Here is a 20,291-nt window from a genome sequence, read left to right as displayed (position 1 = left end):
TGCCTCAACAGTCAGACGCAATGTTGTGCTGCTACCTTCTGAATCAGCCTGAGTGGGTGGGGGTGGGGTAGATTGACAGAAGCCAGCAGTATGTCTGTGAGTGTTTCCTTCCAGTAATGCTTGCTGTAGGCTTCAGTTGCTTTGCTTCTATATTTCACCCCTGTCGCTAGGACCAGTTGCAGTGTGTGTGTCTGATCTCGCTGCTGCAGTTTCCCCTTTGGCTTGTTGATAGCTCTGGGTGGGAGAGGTCAGTGCTCTCTGGGGAGTAGCGGGAGGCAACCAGGCTCTGTGACTCAGGTTTCTGGCAATGGTGGATGCTAAAACAGCTGTGTCTCTTGATATTCAGTCTCTCTCCTGTTCTCTGTCCTGTTCACTGGGCTCTGTTGTGTGGAATATGCTGATCACTCAGTCAGGCCTGCTCGGGGCTTTAATGAATTAAGAAATCGCTACCCAATTCCCCATCCTGTTCATCTTGCAGGATGCTCTGGCCTGTGTATTGCAACACCTGTCTCCATTTCTCTCTTTCTTGTTTCTTTCCTTGCTTGCATGATTCACCCACCTTTGGATGTTCTTATGTGCAGATCTCTCAAATGTGCTTGTGTGCAGGATGGGTGTTATCTGTTGGATTGTAGCTGTTCAGTTTGTTGCAATTTCAAGTAAAGAGATCAGGGGAGATTCTGCATGCCACTCTGCTTCTGACATCACTTAGTTTCTATGTTTTGATACTCACACTTTAAAATGACTGTTAAGAGCAGGCTCACAATGAATATGGCTGTACGGTGTGTAACCTGTACAAGGGTGTGTAGCCAACGTGGGGCTAATTCAGTTTGTACAGCAGGTCCTTGAATAACATCATTTCATCCAATGTCATTTTGTGATGACATTGATGACATGCCGTAAAAACTTAATTCTTGTTTATATTAATTAGCCTATGTTAAAATTCATTTACTTATATGTCATTTCACTTAAAGTCACAGAACCTATCAATAATGCTAAGCGAGGATTTATTGAACTTTTCTTGCTAAGCATTATACCTGAGGAGAGGCAACTTTAAAAAATTTTTCACCTTGAATGAGTGTATTTTTCTAAATTGTCTAAACAAGCAGTAGACACTAGTTGTGGTTCAGATTAATAACCAATGGGTCCAAACACCTTCATGCCCAATAATGTTGGAATATTGTTAAAAAGTGTGATTTTATTTTAAATAAACCACAATTACGATTTTGATAGAATTAAAAGATTAATCGCCTTTCAATATGACCAGCAAAGGACCAAAGACCAGTGCGCTCCCACCTGCAAATTACTTGCTATAAAGCTACCATTAGACATGGAAAATGGATTCATATGAAAATTAATCTAAAAGCATAATTGACAAAAGGCAGTAAGTTTAATGATATTTCTTCCACAAAGGAAAAATCCCATGAAACATATTTCTTGAAAATGTATAAAGTCTATTTTTAATGGGAATAATGTACAAATAGCTAGACCTCTAAAACCCAAACATCAGATTGTTTTTTCAATTTTTTTTTGGAAATTTCTTGTTTTGTTTATTCTTCTTAAATTTTTAAAAGTAATAATACTAAAATTTACAAGAATCATCCAGTATAATAAACCCCCAAATATGGACTTAATATAGTTTATTATGAAATCTATCCTTTAAAGAATATATTGAATAGCCGGTATAAATATATTAATGAGTCACTTTCCATGAGCAAAATAATTTTGCTTCCTGAATACATTTAATAGACTATATATTTATTCTGTATTTATTTTCTCTTTATTTTTTAATGGTGAGATAGCACCTAGTTCCTTAAATGAAAATTCTTCTTGCCACTCAGCTTTATTCAAATTTGTAGTAAAGAAGTTTATTTAATAATTTCTTAGAAGACATCTGTTGGGTTTAGTGGTAGGCAGGAAATGATTTATAATTAGCACTTTTATGTTGCATTAACAAACAATCTTGTTGGTTCATTACTTTTTAATATTTGCATGTCTTCCGAAAGTAGATTAAGAGCATCTGTAATTTTCATATGCAAGATTCGTTAACTATAAAGCTAAGAAAATGTTCACTTTAATCAAAACCATGCTATAATACTGTATCTTCCTCCCCTCCCCCAGAAGCTTGTAATCACAGATTTTGTTCAAAGATTTTTAATAATTTTGATTCTGTATCTTTTCTCTCTACATTATTTTTCAGTTTATTCTGACCTCCAACACCAGGGATTCTGGATTTTTTTAAATTTTATTTTAAATGAATGAAATAGGTCTTTTGATTTGGTCTATAATGCTCACTAATAAAATAGACCAAAAATAATATTTTGTCTTGTTGCTGATCTACAAGACAAATGTTTTCTGTGATTTATTGTATTTTCAATAGAAGGATGTTATGGGTAAAGTCTTTTCAAGTTAAAATTGATAAATTTAGAAGTCCTGGTTTTGAGGAAGCCTTGGTTAAAGATGATGATTATAACTATGAGGCATAGCTGCATAAATAATACTAAAATATTGTATTTATAAAATTTCTTAATCTTTCCTAGACAAAGCTACACCAATATGACTTGAGTTGCATTTTCTGCACACACTTATTACATATTACAGGCATTTCTTTTTTACAGAATTTTTTTAAATTTTATATTTGTTTCTGATATACGGTACAATGGTTAGACATTTAAATAATTTATGAAGTGATTTTTCCCCTGATTACTCTAACACCCATCTGGCTCTACACATAGCCATTATAATATTGACTATATTCGCTACGTTGTACTCTACGTCCCCATGACTGTTTTGTAACTACTAATTTGTACTTCTTCATTCCTTCACCTTTTTCACTGAGCACCCCAACCTCCATTCCCTCTGGCAATCACCAGTTTGTTCTCTGTATCCATGAGTCTGTTTTCATTTAGTTTGTTTCTTTTCTTTTTTTTTTTTTACTTAGATTCCGCTTATAAGTGAAATCATATATCTATCTTTTTCTGTCTGACTTATTTCACTCAGCATAATACCCTCTAGTTCAATCCATGTTGTTGCAAATGGTAAGATTTAATTATTTTTATGGCTGAGTAATATTTCACTGTATGGTACTGTATATATGTACCATAATTTTTTATCTAATCATCTGTTCGCGGACACTTAGTTTGCTTCCATATCTTGGGTATTGTGATTAGTACATTTTCAATCTGTTTAGGTACATTAGATGAATGACTATATTCATGAATGCATTTGAAAACCACTGAGACTAAATAATTATGAAAAGAAGAGGAACAACTCAAAGTGAGGTGAGAAAGGTAAGCAGGTCTAGACTATGCAGAGACTTGTGGCCATGCAGAGCTTGGATTTTATTCTAAGGGAAGTCGCAAGGCATAGATGGAGGAGCAGCCCTGACTTAGTTGACTATTTAGAACCAGGCATGAGTGATGTCTCCATGTGTGCAGAGTGAAGTCATGTGATGGTATCAACTTTCTTCCACTTTTCTATATATAACCTACAGTAAATACACTGTACATTGCTGCACTAGAGGCTGCTCCATATATGTAGATGTTACGTGGCCACTAAGTGGGAGTATTCAATTATTTTTACTTGTAATGTAACATCAAATACATGTAGTCTTGAAATTAGATATACCACTATTTTTTGTACTGCTACTAATATTGACAGCGTTTTTTAGAAAAACTTCAATTATTTTTTTGTCTGAACTAGGACACTAAAAACACAAGCCTTTCATCCTTTAAATTGTGACTATATACTGAAAACCAGGGAGACTCTCTGAACATTCACCCATCCTTTACTAGATTGTTTGGCTACCAATATGGTCTTGACTTCTGTTTAGTTCATTGTAAACAGAAACGCCTGGGTCTTATTTAATATTAAAATGCTTGAAAGCCAATTTTTTTCTTACTCTATTTAATGTATTTAATTCTTAGAGACAGAGATTGCATAAATTTTCTTTCATTGAATCCCTTTTTGTTGATTTAAGTCCATTATTACAGTAGCTGCTGTTTTAAAAATGTTTACCTCAAGATAGTAACATATTTTTTAACCACATGTGAAGTTAACAGCATACAGTTTTTAAATATTTTCAAGAAAATCATTTATAACAGGAAATGTTGAATTGGTTCAGTGCAGAGTCCTGAGGCACTCCAGTAGAGACCATTCTTAATTAATCAGTATTGTGAGTATCTGGCTATTTAACCAGCTATGAATGCATTCAACTTCATGATAAGCTATTTTCCTATTTTCCCTAGAAGCTGGTAATGAAAAAAAAATGTTCAAAGATTTTTAGTAATTAATACATACTATGAATATGGCATTTCCCCTTTAAATAAATTCCATTTAAATTTTTACTCAGGAAAATGAGTAATATCATCTAAAGGGGAAACAAAAACTTTCATTTTTTATATAATTATCTCCTTAAGCTATGCACACTCCTGAATATTATCAGGGAGAGAAACGTATATACATTGACAGTACAATATTAATTGATAAGGTCTTGTTTGAGCAGAAAATGGGCATAATATTCCATATGAGACACTTAGAAATAAACTAGTCCAAATATATTATTTTGTATTCTAGTAATGTCATGTTCTCACAGATTACTCAGGCTTCCTAACTCACACGTCAGGGCTCTTTCACCTTGGGATGCTTTGAAGAATATAAACAGTAAGGGATTCTATGGATACCAATGCAGATACTATCACCTAACCACTACCAAACTAAATGCTAAAGAAGACAGAACTTTAGAAGACATAACAGAAAGCAATGATAATGTTGAGTCTCGAAGCAGGGCTAATACATATTATTATTTTTTGGATTTTAAAATGTTTTGTATGTTAAGGGAAAGTGTAGGTTTTAAAAGTCATACTTAATGACCACTTCATAAGGTATATAAATGTCTAATCACTGTGCTGTACGTCTGAAATTAAAATAGATAAATTTAAAAAAAATAATAATAATTCATACTTGAATCTTCATAGCAGTAAGTTAACTTATACTTGAGTTAAGGCAACTACCTAGTATGTAAACAAACTGGATTCTAGAGGCTATGCATTTAGAGTGAAAGAGCACCATGATGAAGATGAAGCGCACCTTCTTTGACCTTCTTTCACCTCAGGTTCTTTACAAGACTTTATTCTATTGCTGTTATTAAATAATTAAAAATACAGTGCCTTCTTCTCTGTCACAGCTTCTCTGTCAGTGCTTCCTTAAATATTCATTCCTGACACTCTGTTAATGAATGAAAGTGGCTGATAATGTTACCAACCTGCTTAAGAGACATGGCGAAAAGTTGAAGTGACATCACTGTCCCTTAACTTAAAAATTTCTTTGATAACAAATGAAACAAACATTTTTTAAAGTAATTTCCTCTATGAGAACAGAAAGATTCACCAGTTAAAGTACCTTCAGTGAATGACTATATCTACTGCCCCAGCACAATTTATAGTATTTTCTTTCCTCTGCATATGTTTACACATTTCTTGCAATTTCAACTTTTCTAGTATTTCTTTGAGAAACATAGTCATTATTTATGTTTACCCAGGACAACTGCTTTCCTGAATGTATAGAAGTTTTGTTGTAATTTTCTAGAAATGCTAACAGCTTTCATATAACTCTCAGGGCTGCATCAGAGCACATTACCATTGCTACCTAGAGATTGTGTTTCCTATTTTTTTTCTTTTTTTTAGCAGTAGCTGAAAGAATCACCTCAGAATTTCTGAAAAACGTATATGTTTGATAGTTTGTAGAATTCATCTACCTGATTCTTGAAATTATCAGTATTCAATGTTTCAATCATCAGTAATGAACTACAAAGCAAAGATCTACTAGCTTAAAAAAGGAGGATTTAAAAGAGGTTGGTGCTTATTTGCTTTTATTCTCTTTGATAAGATTTTATTTTATTTTATTATTTTATTTTATTACTATTTTTTTTTTAAGCAAGGCAACCCTAGGTTGACCTCACAGATTGCAAGGAACTTGTCAGTTTACAATACCTTATTTTTTATTTTTTATGCCTACAGCACCTAGTCTTCCTAGGTGGTCTCCCATCCAAGTACTAACCAGGCCTGACCTTGCTTAGCTTCCAAGATCAGATAGTATTGGGCTTGTTCAGGGTGACATGGCCGTAGACTCTTTGATAAAATTTTAGAATTGAGAAATTATTACAATTAGAATTATTAGTGTGTTATTTACAAAAATATCTGTTTTTATCATATTATTGGACAGGAGGACTTATACTAATATTAGAATAAACTATATAAAATTGTTGATTCAATCATTTTGATAGAAAAAGTGGCAATTTTATATAGCTGAACCTAATAAGATTTTTTTAGTTTTATATCTTACTTTCGAAATTGAAATATAATTCATAGACCATAAAATTCACCCTTTCATCTGTTTCATTCAGTGATTTTTAATTCACAAGATTGTGCAATCATCACCACTAATTCCGGGACATTTGCATTGCCCCCAGAAGAAACCTCAGACCTATTAGCAGTCGCCCCGCACCTTCATGCATTCTCGAATTTATTTATGGAAAGTTCTTGAACATAGGAGAAGGAGTAAGAAGCAGAAATAACTAGGATACATGGAAGCATATTGCTAAATGATTTAAAAAAAATCAGACATAGTGCTAAGAGTTAAAAGGGTGGCAGGCCAATGCCAATATATGTAGTCAAAGAAGAATTCATGGAAATGACTTGTGTTTGAATAGAACACTGAAATATTGGTAGAATTTCACCAGATGGAGATAAGAGTTTGCTAAAGTAAAAAGTACATGGGATTTACTATTAGACAATTCTGAGTTCAAATTCCAATTTCTACATGCATTAACTATGACACTTTGTACAACTGTACTTAATGTCTCAGAACCTAAAAGGCTATTTTATAAAAGTAAGAATATAACCACATTGAAGAGTTGTTGTAAAGACTACAAAAACTTTATGTAAAGTGCCTAGTGCAATTCTTGGCATATATAATTGTACCTGTAACGGTAGATAACAACAATTGTTGATACTGATTTTATTGAGACAAAAACAAACAAACAAAAAAACAACAAAACATGACCCAAACTGCTATACATAAAAGTAAGATGAAAGCAGCACCAGCTAACCCTCTGAGTCATGGCTTCCTCTCTCTAGCTCTGGATTATTGTCTAGCAAATGTTTAACAAGTGGGTCTGAGTTTGGGGGGAGGGAGAAAGTCCTGAGATGTAGCATTTGGTGATTCCTATGATACAAATAACTCCTAACATAGGCTATTTCAAGCTACTATTTAACAACTGACTCATATAGATCTTGCAATTTAAAAAATCAGCTCTTTCGAGAAAAAGCATTGTGAACTGCTCCAACATAGCACTGTACATAGTACTCAAAAACACTAATAGTTTTATGATCAATTAATTAGAAAATTTTCTTTTAAATATTTGACGTTATGTCAAACTCCTTGATGGATTGTTACATAGATACTTAAGTGAAGTTTAGGATTATTTCAGGAAAACAACTAATGTTACTAGATGAGCTTGGGAACACATTATTTTTTTCATAAAAATAATGAAATATAGTATTTCTGTTTTTTTAAAAATTTACTCTTCACTGAATTTTCTAAAGAGATCAAATTCAAATAATAAAAGATGCATGCAGTGTCAAGACCAGTCTAATTAACCTGAGTCAGAGTATCAATATCTGGACAAATCGTCCAGATCTAGTATAGTATTTCAAATTATATATATTGTAAAATATATTTCTTACTGTGGTCCTCAATCAAGAACAATTTGGAATATCACTGATTTAAATTGGATAAAAAGATTGACATTTGGAGAGAAGAAGTGAGTAATCCAAAGTCTTACCAGCTAAATTACTAGCAGAGCTGATATTAAAACTGAGACTGATTCTTTCCCATACAACAGGACTTCACATCTTACATTTCAACATTTCAAATCAAAGGAAGGACCCTTTGAAATTAAAAAAAACAACAACATAAATGCGGCCTATTCAATTAAAATAATACTTCATTATAATATACATTTTTACTTTTCATTTATTTATTTAAAAATTTTCGATTAGAGTTGACATTCAATATTATTTTGTATTAGTTTCTGGTTCTTCTTTTTTTTTTATCTGCTCTATATTCTTGGATTCTGCTTTAGTGTATTCAAATTCATGTTTGTATAGTTACCATGATGGAACTGTTTATTGATCTGTTTGGAGATTGGGCTGAGTTTGGGAAAGAGAGAATCTTCAACCAACGTTAAGCCATTCATTGTGTTGCTTGTGAACGGACTCCTTTCTGTTTTCTGCTTCCACAACTGTAGTTCCTGATTCTTTAGTACAATGAGTTCTGTGAAAGGAATATTCACAAAAATTCTTGTGAGTTCCAGACTAAAAGCTAGTTCATTTTAAAGGGTCATATACATTTTTTCTCTATTTTACACCGTATAAAATTTTGTCACCTTACAATGTAAGGAAAAATGTTGTACTGTAATCCCTGTTTTTTTTGTTTTGTTTTGGTCTGAGAGAATATCAACAGTAGGGGTTTTCTCTGGTTTTGTTTCTGTTTTTTCTTTCTGTGCATTTTGATCTGTTTCATTTTCTCTTTGTTTTTAAACTACATGCACACACACAATTTTCGTATACACAATTTGAACTAAAGAATTTGGTATGAGTTTTTAATATGCAGCTTAGCTATCTCATCTAAATACAAAAAAGATTTGAGTTACTAGAGGTCTATTTCACTCTAGTTTTGTATATTTCTGAAATACTATAGGAGACCTAAACTATTCTGGCACCATCTGCTAGAATGGTTAAAACAGCTTGCAAAGACATAGAATAAAAAAGAGGTGATTAAAAGTAAGAGCAAGTAAGGAAAATGCCTACCCTGGAGTGCTAGATACTTGCTGTGGTTGACCACAAATGTTTATGAGTTTTCTAAATGAGACGGTTATCCACTGTGCAGTGTCCATAGACTATAAGCCAGAGCTGATATTCAACTGGTAGGCTTGACTATAGCCATCGAGGATGTTTATAACTGATTTCCCCTCTGATTGTTTGAGGGCCCATATCAGGCCTGTTATTAAATATTTTGACTCTCATTTCTGATATAAAGCAATTTTTCAGGAATAATGTAATATGATTCTTCATCCTAAAGACAGTTAAAATGTCTCCTACAAAAAGAGAATGCTCAGTAGCCTAAAATAGCAACAACAAAAGTAACAACAATATTAACAGTAAAAATAAAGAATGGTTATCAATTAGGTAGTACTATCTGTTTGGCACTGGTCTAACCACTTTACAGATATTAAGTCACTTAATTCTTATAAAATCTTTATGAGAAAGATTCTATTTTACAGATGAGAAAACTAAATCAAAAACAGGTTAAATAACTTAACCAGTGGCACATAACTAATGAGCGTTAGAACTGGATTCTTACAGTTAGTCTAACTCCATAGTCAGTTCACTTAACACCTACAATGTAGTGAAGTCATGATTAGTTAAAATAGTCGTATTGCCAATTTTGTAGAAATATTTCTCATAAACTATCTCAATTTAAGCCAATGGCATTACACCAAAGTACATTTCAGAAAAAAAAAATATATTTTATACAAGGAAGATGTTATCTATGGTATGATATAGACTATGTATCTTGATGTTAGTGTGCTTTATTCAGTACTGAATAGAGACTGTGTGCAGGAAGGACCTCTGTACTGTCCCAGCTCACAGGAACCATTCACACTGCATTCTGTGAGAATGAGAATAGTTCCTACTTGAGTAGTGCAATGTGTTTGGTCCACACATTTTCACAGATATGTGTGGACTTCATGTGCCACAAACATTTCTTCCTGAACCTAGAATGGCTAGTTTAGAAGTTGTACATTGCTATATTTTGTAAGTATAATTTATATGCGTTTCATTGGATTGTGAACATAGTTAATGTGGCTTGAGGTTTGTTTCCCCAAGGAAACATCTCAGAAAGAAAGTCTGTCATGAATGCTGGGAGCAATGGATTTTTGTTACTGCTTAGAGTCTGTAGTAATTGACAGTTCAGGGGTTAGAGTCGTACTATCTGGGTTCAAATCCTAACTCCAAAATTTAATAGCTGTGTCCTTGGGCAATTTGCTGAATTTCAATTTTATCATTTGTAAATAGAGGTGATAAAAACAATAATCAACTGAGATACTGTATTTAAAGTCCTTAAAAGTTCCAGGTATACAGCTGGTGCTTAATAAGAACTAGAAAATTGCAATCTATAAAATCTTATTGAACTTGCTTTCCTCACTCAATATTTTGTTACTGTCAGCTCAATCATGTTCACATATGAAACTAGTTCATTAATTTTCACAATGTTAAACAGTATAGGATTCTACAGTATAACTATGCACCTATTTATTTATTCACCTGTAGTTTTAGTAGATTCTTGCTACAATAAAAATACTGCAGTATAAATTCTTGTGCATGGGTGCTTGGGCAGCAAATTACTTTTCGACGAGTCTTTAAGCATTAAAGTATTACTTTAATTGTTTAAAATTTATAGTATAGCAAATCCAATAGGCATTGTCCAGACTTATATTGTAGATTTGATAAGCTAATATTTATAGATAGATGTTTACAAAAATACAAATAGCTTTGTTTAGATAAAATTATTAGTAAATAATTTTCATCTATAAAAGGAGATAGAAAAGCAATTTATAATAATTGTATGGGAGAAATATGTTTAATAATAAAAAAGCTTTTGATGGAATCTTGTTTTTTAAACAAAATATGACAGTTATTCCCACAAATTTAATATTTGTGATACAAATGTCTTAAATTCTGTATAGCGTTTCTCCCACTATCCATATTCATATTATAGAGTTATCTCCTAACCATGGTTTACTATTTGTTTTGTTTTGTTTTACTTTCATACAAACACCTTTTGAGTAAAGCATGTGTTACCCAGATGTCAGTATCTATGCCAGCTGCAATAGGGATATCATTTATTACAGCAATTTTTCTCTCTGGGATACAATTTACACTCTAATAATCACTGTATGCTCCAGCTCCTGTTCTGGTTGCAGAAACAATACCATTAATCTTCCAGTCATTGCTGGCCCTTTTCTCTCTTGGCCCAAATCTTTCATAACTGCCTCATCAGCTTCATTTTGGGGGGAGGGAAACTGGCCTCATTGAATAAAACTCTTTTTAGTTTGAGAGAAATTCTGTGGTGCTGAATGAACATCTCCCATGATTCATACACTTGCTTTCCTTCATGAAGCTCTCCAGAAACTGTTTTAGTGTGTCTTTTTTTTTTTTTTTTTTTACAAAAATCAACTTTGCCACAGTTAGGCATACTCTTCCATATTTTAGCAATTTTTGAAATCAAACTGAAGGAGAAAAAACCCTCATAGCTCTGGCTTCTGTTTAATCCTTTTTTTTCTATTTCTTTAAAACAATAATAGTAAAAAATGAAGTTGTCTGTGAAAAATAATCACATGTTAATTACAAAAAAAAAGCCAGTATCAATTACCCCATCAAACCCTTTGCCATACATCAAAAAATGACATACTTTTTACACTTTTTAAAAGTTTGTGCAATTTCAGTCCATATTGCAAAGATTAATTTATAAAACAGATATTTGCCTTAGTAATCATGATTTTTAACAATTAAAAACTCTTAATATATAACATAAAATCCCCATTTAAAAGGTTTTAGAGCTTTCAGGGGAACATGGCACAGTGAGAGACGTCCCTAGATTTCTCCCCTTGAAACAACAATAAGATGAACATCTAAAACTCAACAAAAAACACCCAAACTGCACACTACCACGTCTGAGCCTGGGATCTGTGCATAAGAGCTATCACAGGTCAGAATCCTGGGTGTTGGGCGATGGACTGGGAGAATTAAAGAAGCTGCCTCTAGCAACTGCTGGAGCTTCCTGTAGGAGTAGGAGGAGGGGAAAGGTAAGGTGAGTTTCATGAACAGGCCTTCCTGGGAGTGTTGTGAGCTCCATGCAGCCAGCAGCAGGGCCCAGTCATCAGGGCAGAAAGCGGAGAAGTAGGAAACATTATTTTTGGCTGGTAGTTCCTTTCATTTAATGGTTTGAATATTTAATTCTACTCCTTTCTGGCTTGTAAGGTTTGTGCTGAGAAGTCTGAGGATAATCTAATGGGTCTTCCTTTATAGATTACCATCTTTTCCATGGCTGCTGTGAGAATTCTATCATCGTCATTGATTTTTGATAATGTTAATACAATGTGTCTTGGTGAAGGCCTTTTTGGGTTGAGATAATTGGGTGTTCTGTTGACTTTTTGAATTCCTAGCTCCAGCTCATTACTTAGATTTGGAAAATTCTCATCAACCATTTGTCTGAAAATGCTTTCTAATCCTTGCTCTTTTTCCTCGCCTTCAATAATGCCCATTATTATGTTTCCTCTCCTAATTGGATCAGCTAGTTCTTGTATTTCTCTTTCATTATTTTTCATTCTTCAGTTTCTCTCTTCTTCCTTCTGATTTATTTCTAGATTTCTGTCTTCGATATTACTGATCATTTCCTCCATTTGGTTGACTCTATTTCTCAAGCTTGGTTTTTCATTTTTCATCTCTTGCAGTGTTTTCTTCATCTCCAGTTCTATTTGGTCCTTTTTGAGGGTTTCAATCTCCTTGCTAAGAAACTCTTTGTGCTCATGTAGTTGTTTTTTCAGTTCCTAAAATTCTTAATATGAATCGTTTTGGATCTCCTTGAGTTTTTTCAGAAGTATCATCCTGAATTCTCTGTCCTTTAAGTCTCATATTTCTATGTCTTTAAGCTTATTTTCTAGGAGATTTTCTTTCTTTCTGTGCTTTCTTGTTACCTTGGTTGTTCATGGTGTTAATGGGATGTTTCTCCATGTGGACATTAATGCATTTTTTTTTCCCAGAAAGAATACTTATTATATAAAAGACTCTGTTTAGCCTGCTGGAAGGAATGTTTTTTTTTTGTTTGTTTTTTTGTTTTGTTTGTTTGTTTCTTTGTGTGTGTGTTTTTTGGTTTCCAGTAGGTGGCATCTAATCCTCTTGGATTTCTGCTTTATATAAAGTGTTAGTAAAGCTGGTTTTCTTCTTATAGATTTTCAATCATGCTCACTATCCTCAGTCTCACTCCGTGTCAGTGTTACCGACCATTTCTGTAGTGTTTGCTCAGAACTCCCTGGGGTTGTACAGTGTTCGGTCTTGGAGGATTTGTGGGGGACTGACCCTCTCTTTTGGAGAATTAGGACTGCATCTCAGCCTCGCGTTTTGCAGTTGCTGCCGTAATAATCAACTATTGCTTCTCTGCTATCCGTAATTCTCTGCTATCTACCCTGATGCCTGGGCACAGCACTGCATAGAGCTCACAGCTCTCCCAGGCAGGCCTGTTTAGGAAACCCACTGTACTTTCTCCCCTCCCCCTCCTCCTGCAGGAAGATCTGACTGCAAGAGGCAGCTTCTTTGTTTCTTCCAGTCTACCATCCATCTCCCAGGGATCTGACCTCTGATATCTCTTATGTGTATATCCCACGCTCATGCATGCTGGTGTTTAGGTTGAGTGCTTTTTGTTGAGTTTTAGATATTCATTCAGCTTATTGCTGTTTCGAGGAGAGTTATCTGGGGATGTCTCTCACTCTGCCATGTTTTTGTTGTCACTCCATAGGACATTTTTTGAGAGCCAAGAATTCTCCCCTTCTCAATGGCTATGTCAGTTCAAGTCCTCCAGAAAGCAGGCACTACGAGATAAAATGCAAGTCTGACTCTGTTTGGTAACAGACTGTGAATTCTGGGTTTGACTCTTGGCTGTTTTTGATAACTGCAGAGGGGTGTGGGAGACCATAGATAGTAGGAACAGGTGGGGATCAGTTCTGGGTTGCAAGGCAGTCATCTGTTGAAGGGACGTCTTACTCTTTGGTGGGATCTTGAAGTTGTTTTCAGGACAATTTCAGGACAATCAGGGGCTATTGTCTTCTCCTGCTGGGAGTATTTTGTTTTCTTTTGGAGCAAAAGAAAATGTGCTTGAGGTCTGAGGACTGGGGATGGGTTGTGGGACATGAGAGTTGGTGGTGACTTAGGGGCTTCCACCTCCGGAGAGGCATCCTCTCTTTTTTATAGTGAAACTTAATGTGACAAAGTACATAAAACATAGCTGTACAGTATACTGACTGATTAAAATGCAAGCACCTATATTAATACCACTCAAATCAATGAATAAGACACTAATAGCATCCCAGAAGCTGCCAATGTATTCCTTCTCAGATTCCTTTAACTATCTTGTACCCTGCAGAAGTAAGACTGTTCTTACTTTTATGATAAGAAGTTACTTGATTTACTCTGTGGTTCCATCATTATATATAAATCCTTAATAATATAGTCTAATTTTCTCTACATAAACTTTAAATAAATAACACAAAAATCTACATATCATTTTACAAGAATGTATATATTATTCTGTGACTTTTTCTTTTGAAATTAGAGACTTGAAGTACCAAAGTCTCTCCATTGCTGTCTCTGAAGAAGGAAGTTTACAAGAATTTTACAGGTGGAAGGAAAAATATTGTGTCAACAACCCAATGGAATCTGAAAGTAGGTTCTTCCTTAGTTGAACCTCCAAATTAGAATGAGGCTCAGTTAACACCTTGAGTTAGCCTTATGAGACCCCGAGAAGGAGCACACATCTAATCCACACACAGAATTTTGACCTACAGAAACTGTGATAATGAATGAGGTTTGTTTTAAACAACCATGCTTGTGGTAATTTGTTGTGTACCAATACAAAATACAATGGGGTCTGACCTTTTTGAGGTCTTAGTTTTCTCTCAAGTCCTTTGAGGCCACTTACAATGCATTTTAACTCATCTGAAACTATTTCTTTCAGATCTCCAAGTGTCCATATAGAAAAGCAGCACTTAGTGCCTTACTTGTGTTTACAGCACTGAAATCTCCTATCATGACTATTTTCTCAGTAACTCTTAACTATCATGTTCATTTTAAGATGTTTTTAAGATGGGTATATATTTCAGCCTTAGTGAGTAGGTGGGTATAACTTATGTAGATTATCATTACTGGACAATGGAGACTGATTCCAGCCTTTATCCTGAGTCAGAGTTTTTGGTTTTCTGATGAATTTTTAGCTACTTAATATCCTTTTATAAATTAACTTTTTCTTCCTATGTTGTTCAAAGTCAATGTTTGTTGCCTGTAAACATAAATACTGACTAATTTCAAATTTGATAAGCTAGATATAAAGCTAACTATGTCCAATGGGGATAAAAACACACATATAATTAGAAAATATTGAAAAGAAGTATACAAAAAATATACTAATATTAACTGTAATTTGCATGATAGAATACTAGGTGAATGCTTTATTTTTTTCTGTTTAAATATTTTAATGATGAACATGTATTTCTTTTATAATATATAAAACTAAACTACACATACAATTAGAAAGAGTCTTAGTAGTAAACTCTTATAAACGTCATTAATTTTTAATGATTTTTAGATGTTATATGTGCATTATTGAATGGTTGTATTATTCTTACAATGTTTGTCAGAATATAGGGTTGAAATTCAGACGTCAATCTCAATATCGCACCTTTAAAACCTGAACTCTGAGCTCTTCTTGTTGGAACATACCATTTTATTTTCTTCTACTGCTATTACTCCTGCAACCTTATCCCTAAATATTAAAAGGTATCTTTAGAAAACTCATTTACACCAGGCAATATATTTTTTAAATGATTAACTACCATAACTCTTAATTGCGTTTTAAGTAGTGATGAGGCTAAAAGTGGAAAGTTATGACTAAATTTTCAAAAATAAAATAATTGTTGGATATGATAAATAGCATTACTCATGCAATTTGCCTTTACATAAAGCTGGCCTTCAAAATTATTAATTTAATTCTCCCTGGGAGCAGGCAGGGTAGCAGTCAAATGATGTTTTTTTAAAGATTTTTATTAAAATATAGGTGACATACTATATATATACACACACACACACACACACACACACACACATATATATATATATATATGTGTGTGTGTGTGACATACTATATACTATACATAGTATGTCATATATATATATCTCACATCTTCTGTACACAATTGTCCATTCATGGACACTTAGGTTGCTTCCATATCTTGGCTATTGTAAAAAAATGCTGCAATGAACATAAGGATGCATATATCTTTTTGAATTAGTGTTTTTAATTTCTTCTGATAAATACCCAGAAGTGGAATTATGGGCCATGAGGTAGTTTTATTTTTAATTTTTTGAGGAACCTCTAAACTGTTTTCCATAGTGGCTGCACCAACTTGCAATCCTACCCATAGTGCATGAAGTTTCCTTTTTCTCAACATCCATGCCAACACTTGTTTATTGATTTATTGATAATGGTTATTCTGACAGGAGTGAGGTGATATCTCATTCTGACCTTGATTTGTATTTCTCTGATTAGTGACATTGAGCATCTTTTCATATGTCTATTGGCCATCTCTATGTACTCTTTAGAGAAATGCCTATTCAGATCCTCTGCTCATTTTTTAATTTGATCGATTGTTTTCTTGGTGTTAAATTGTAGGGATTCTTTATAGATTTTGGATGTTAACCTTTTATTAAATATATCATTGGTGAATATCTTTTCTCATTCAGTAGGTTGTCTTTCTGTTTTGCTAATGGTTGCTGTACAAAAAAACAACTTTTAGTTTGATGTATTTCCATTTGTTTATTTTTTAAAATATTTTCCTTGCCTGAGGTGACATATCAGAAAAAAAACATTACTAAAAGCAATGTCAGAGAATTTACTGCTTATGTTTTGTTCTAGGAGTTTTATGGTTTCAGGTCTTAAATTTAAGTCTTTACATGATTTGAGATTATTCTTGCATATAATGTAAGAAGCTGGTCCAGTTTCATGTTTTTACAATGTATCTGTCCAGTATTCCCAACACTATTTATTGAATAGATTGTCTTTATCTTATTGTATATTCTTGTCTCTTTTGTCATAGATTAATTGACAATAAAGGCATAGGTTTATTTCTGGGCTCTATATTCTGTTCCATTAATCTATGTATCTTTTTGTGCCAGTAGCATGCTGCTTTGATTAGTGTAGGCTTGTAATATGGTTTGATATCAGATATTTGGTCTTCTTTCGCAAGATTGCTGTGACTATTTCGGATCTTTTGTGGCTCCACATAAATTTTAGAATTATTTGTTTGAGTTTTGTGAACAATGCCACTGGTATTTCGATAGGGATTGCATTGAATCTATAGATTACTTTGGGTAATATGAACATTTTCATGAAGTTATATAGAAGCACAATATCTGCTTCTATTTATTTGTATTTTCTTCAATTTTGTTTTCCTTCAATGTCTTATAAATTTTTGTATACAAATTTTTTACTTCCTTGGTTAACTTTATTCCTAGTTTTTTTTTTTTTGATGGAATTGTAAATGGGGTTGTTTTTGTAATTTTCCCGATAATTTGTTATTGTGTATAAAGATGCAACTGACTTCTGAAAATTAATTCTGTATATTACATTTTAATGAATGTATTTATTAGTTCTGATACTTTCTGGTGAAATCTTTGGCGTTCTCTACACATAGTATTATTTCATCTGCAAATAAAGACAGTTTTACTTCTTTCTTTCCAATATGGATGCCTGTTCTTTCTTTCTTGCCTGATTTCTGTAGCTCAGTGTTCCAATACAATGTTGAATAAAAGTTGTGAAAGTGAACATCTTTGTCATATTCCTGATCTTAAGAAAAATTATTTTAGCTTTTCACCATTGAGTATGATGTTAGTTGTGGGTTTGTAATGTATGTCATTTATTATGTTGAGTAATGTTCCCTTATTTTCTAATTTGCTGAGAGTTTTTTATAATAAATGAATGCTGGGCTTTGTCAAATGCTTTTTTGCATCTATATATATGGTCAGATGACTTTTTTCCATCATTTTGTTCATGTGGTGTATCACATTAATTGATTTGTGAATATTGAACCAATCTTGTATCCCAGGTAAATTTTAATTGATCATGACATATAATCTTTTTAATGTATTGCCTAATTCAGTTTGTTAATATCATGTTGAGGATTTTTAGGTCAATGTTTATTTGGGATACTGGCCTATATTTATTTTTTATAATGTCTCTGTCTGGATTTGGAATCAGAGTAATGGTTGCCTCCTAAAATGAGGTAGGGAGCATGTGACTCTTAAATTTTTTAAATATTTTGAGAAGGATAGATCTTAATTCCTATTTAAATTCTTGGTAAAATTTGCCTGTGAAGCCATATGGTCCAGGACTTTGCTTTGTTGGGAGTTTCTTGATTATTGATTCAATTTTCTTTTGTAGTAATCAATCTGTTTATATTTTGTCTTTTTTCTTGATTCATTCTTGGAAGATTGCATGTTTCTAGAAATTTATTTATTTCTTCTTAATTATTCAATTTGTTGGCATATAATTGTTTATAGTATTTTCTTATAATTCTTTGTATTTCTCTAGTGTCAGTTACCACTTTTCTTGTTTTATTTCTGATTTTACTTTTTGAGGTCCTTTCTCATTTTTTCTTTATAAGTCTGGCTAAACCTGGCCACGGCATGGAAATCACCAAAGTTCCCTGCAACAGATGATTGGATAAAGAAGAAATGGTACATATATACAGTGGAATATAACTCAGCCATGAGAAAAAAATGAAATACTGCCATTTGTGACAACAGAGATGAACTTTGAGATCATCATGCTAAGCAGAGAAGTCAGACAGAAAAAATTGATAACCATATAATTTCACTCATGTGGAATATAAAAATTAAAACAGCAAATGAAGAAGACAAAAACTCATGGACACAGATAACACCTTAGTGGTTACCAGAACAAAAGGGTGGAGTAAAAAAAGTAGATAAGGGTAAAGGGGGTCAAATATATGGTGATGGAAGAAGATCGGACTCTAGGTGGTAAACATATAATGCAATATACAGATGATATATTATTGAATTGTATACTTGAAACCTGTATAATTTTATTAACCAGTATCACCTCAATAAATTTAATTCAAAACCCCAATGATAAATATCTATATTTTGCTATGAGATAAAGTTGTATTATTCTAATTCTATCATATTAACAAGAAAAATAAAACCCCCAAATTCACTTCAATAAAGTTTCTTCTGAGCTTCTAAACATATTATAATCCTGTTATGTAGAATGTTCTATATATTAGTCCTCCTTTATCTATGAGCGATATGTTCTGAGACCTCCAATGAATGTCTGAGACCATGCATAGTACCAAACCCAATGCATACTATGTTTTGTTCTATATGTACATACCTTTTCACTTAAAGGAAGCATTTTGCAGCTTCTTTTGGGCACATTTAAATTGCCAGCATCACCACTCTTGTGCTTTGGGGCCACTATTAAGTAAAATAAGGATTAATTAAACACAATCACTCTGACACCACAACAGTCATTCTAATAACTGAAATGGCTACTGAGTGACTAAGGAATGAGTAGTGACTGTAGTGTGGATACACTGGACAAAGAAATGATTTATAACTCCCATCAGTACAGAGTGGGACAGCGAGAAATTTCATCACACTATTCAGAATAGCGAGCATTTAATTTTTTGAATTGTTCATTTCTGAAATTTTTTGTTTAATATTTTTAGACCACAGTTGACTGTGTAACTAAAACCACAGAAAGTAAAACTGTAGATAAGAGGTAACTATTGTGTGTTTGTTAGGTAAATTTGGTCTGAAGTGTTGGTCAAGTCTATTCTTTTCTTGTTGGTTTTTCTGTCTGGATGTTCTACCCATTACTGAAATTTGGTTATTAAACTTTCCTGATTTTATTGTATTGCTATGTATTTCTCCCTTTAGTTTGATCAATGCTTGCCTTTCATATTTAGGTACTTTGATGTTGGGTATATATTTATAATTGTGATAACTTCCTGATAAATTGACCCTTTGATTATCATATAATGTCCCTTTTTCTGTCTATTGTGATCATTTGTTGCATTAAAATGTTTTTGTCTTCTGTAAGTACAGCCACCACGACCCTCTTTTGGATAACAGCAAGCCAAATTCAACAGTACATTAAAAAGTGCATGCACCATGACCAGGTGGGATTTATCTCTGGGATACAAGGATGGCACAACATATACGAATCAAATAATGTGATACACCACATTACTAGAATAAAGGATACAAATCACATGATCATTTAAATAGATGCAGAAAAGGCTTTTGACAAAATTCAACACACTTTCATAATAAAAAAATTTCAAAAAATTAGGTATAGAAGTCATTTACCTCAGCATGATA

The 20,291-nt window shown here is 33.1% G+C and overlaps 1 pseudogene; it reads right to left on the bottom strand.

Moving 5' to 3' along the window:
- Window positions 1–6,005: 6,005 nt before the first annotated feature.
- LOC111733570 lies at window positions 6,006–6,124 on the bottom strand (annotated as a pseudogene).
- Window positions 6,125–20,291: the final 14,167 nt, after the last annotated feature.

The sequence above is a fragment of the Pteropus vampyrus genome, unplaced genomic scaffold (assembly GCF_000151845.1).
Source record: "Pteropus vampyrus isolate Shadow unplaced genomic scaffold, Pvam_2.0 Scaffold581, whole genome shotgun sequence".
Lineage (NCBI taxonomy): Eukaryota > Metazoa > Chordata > Mammalia > Chiroptera > Pteropodidae > Pteropus > Pteropus vampyrus.
This window is presented reverse-complemented; position numbering and strand designations above follow the sequence as displayed.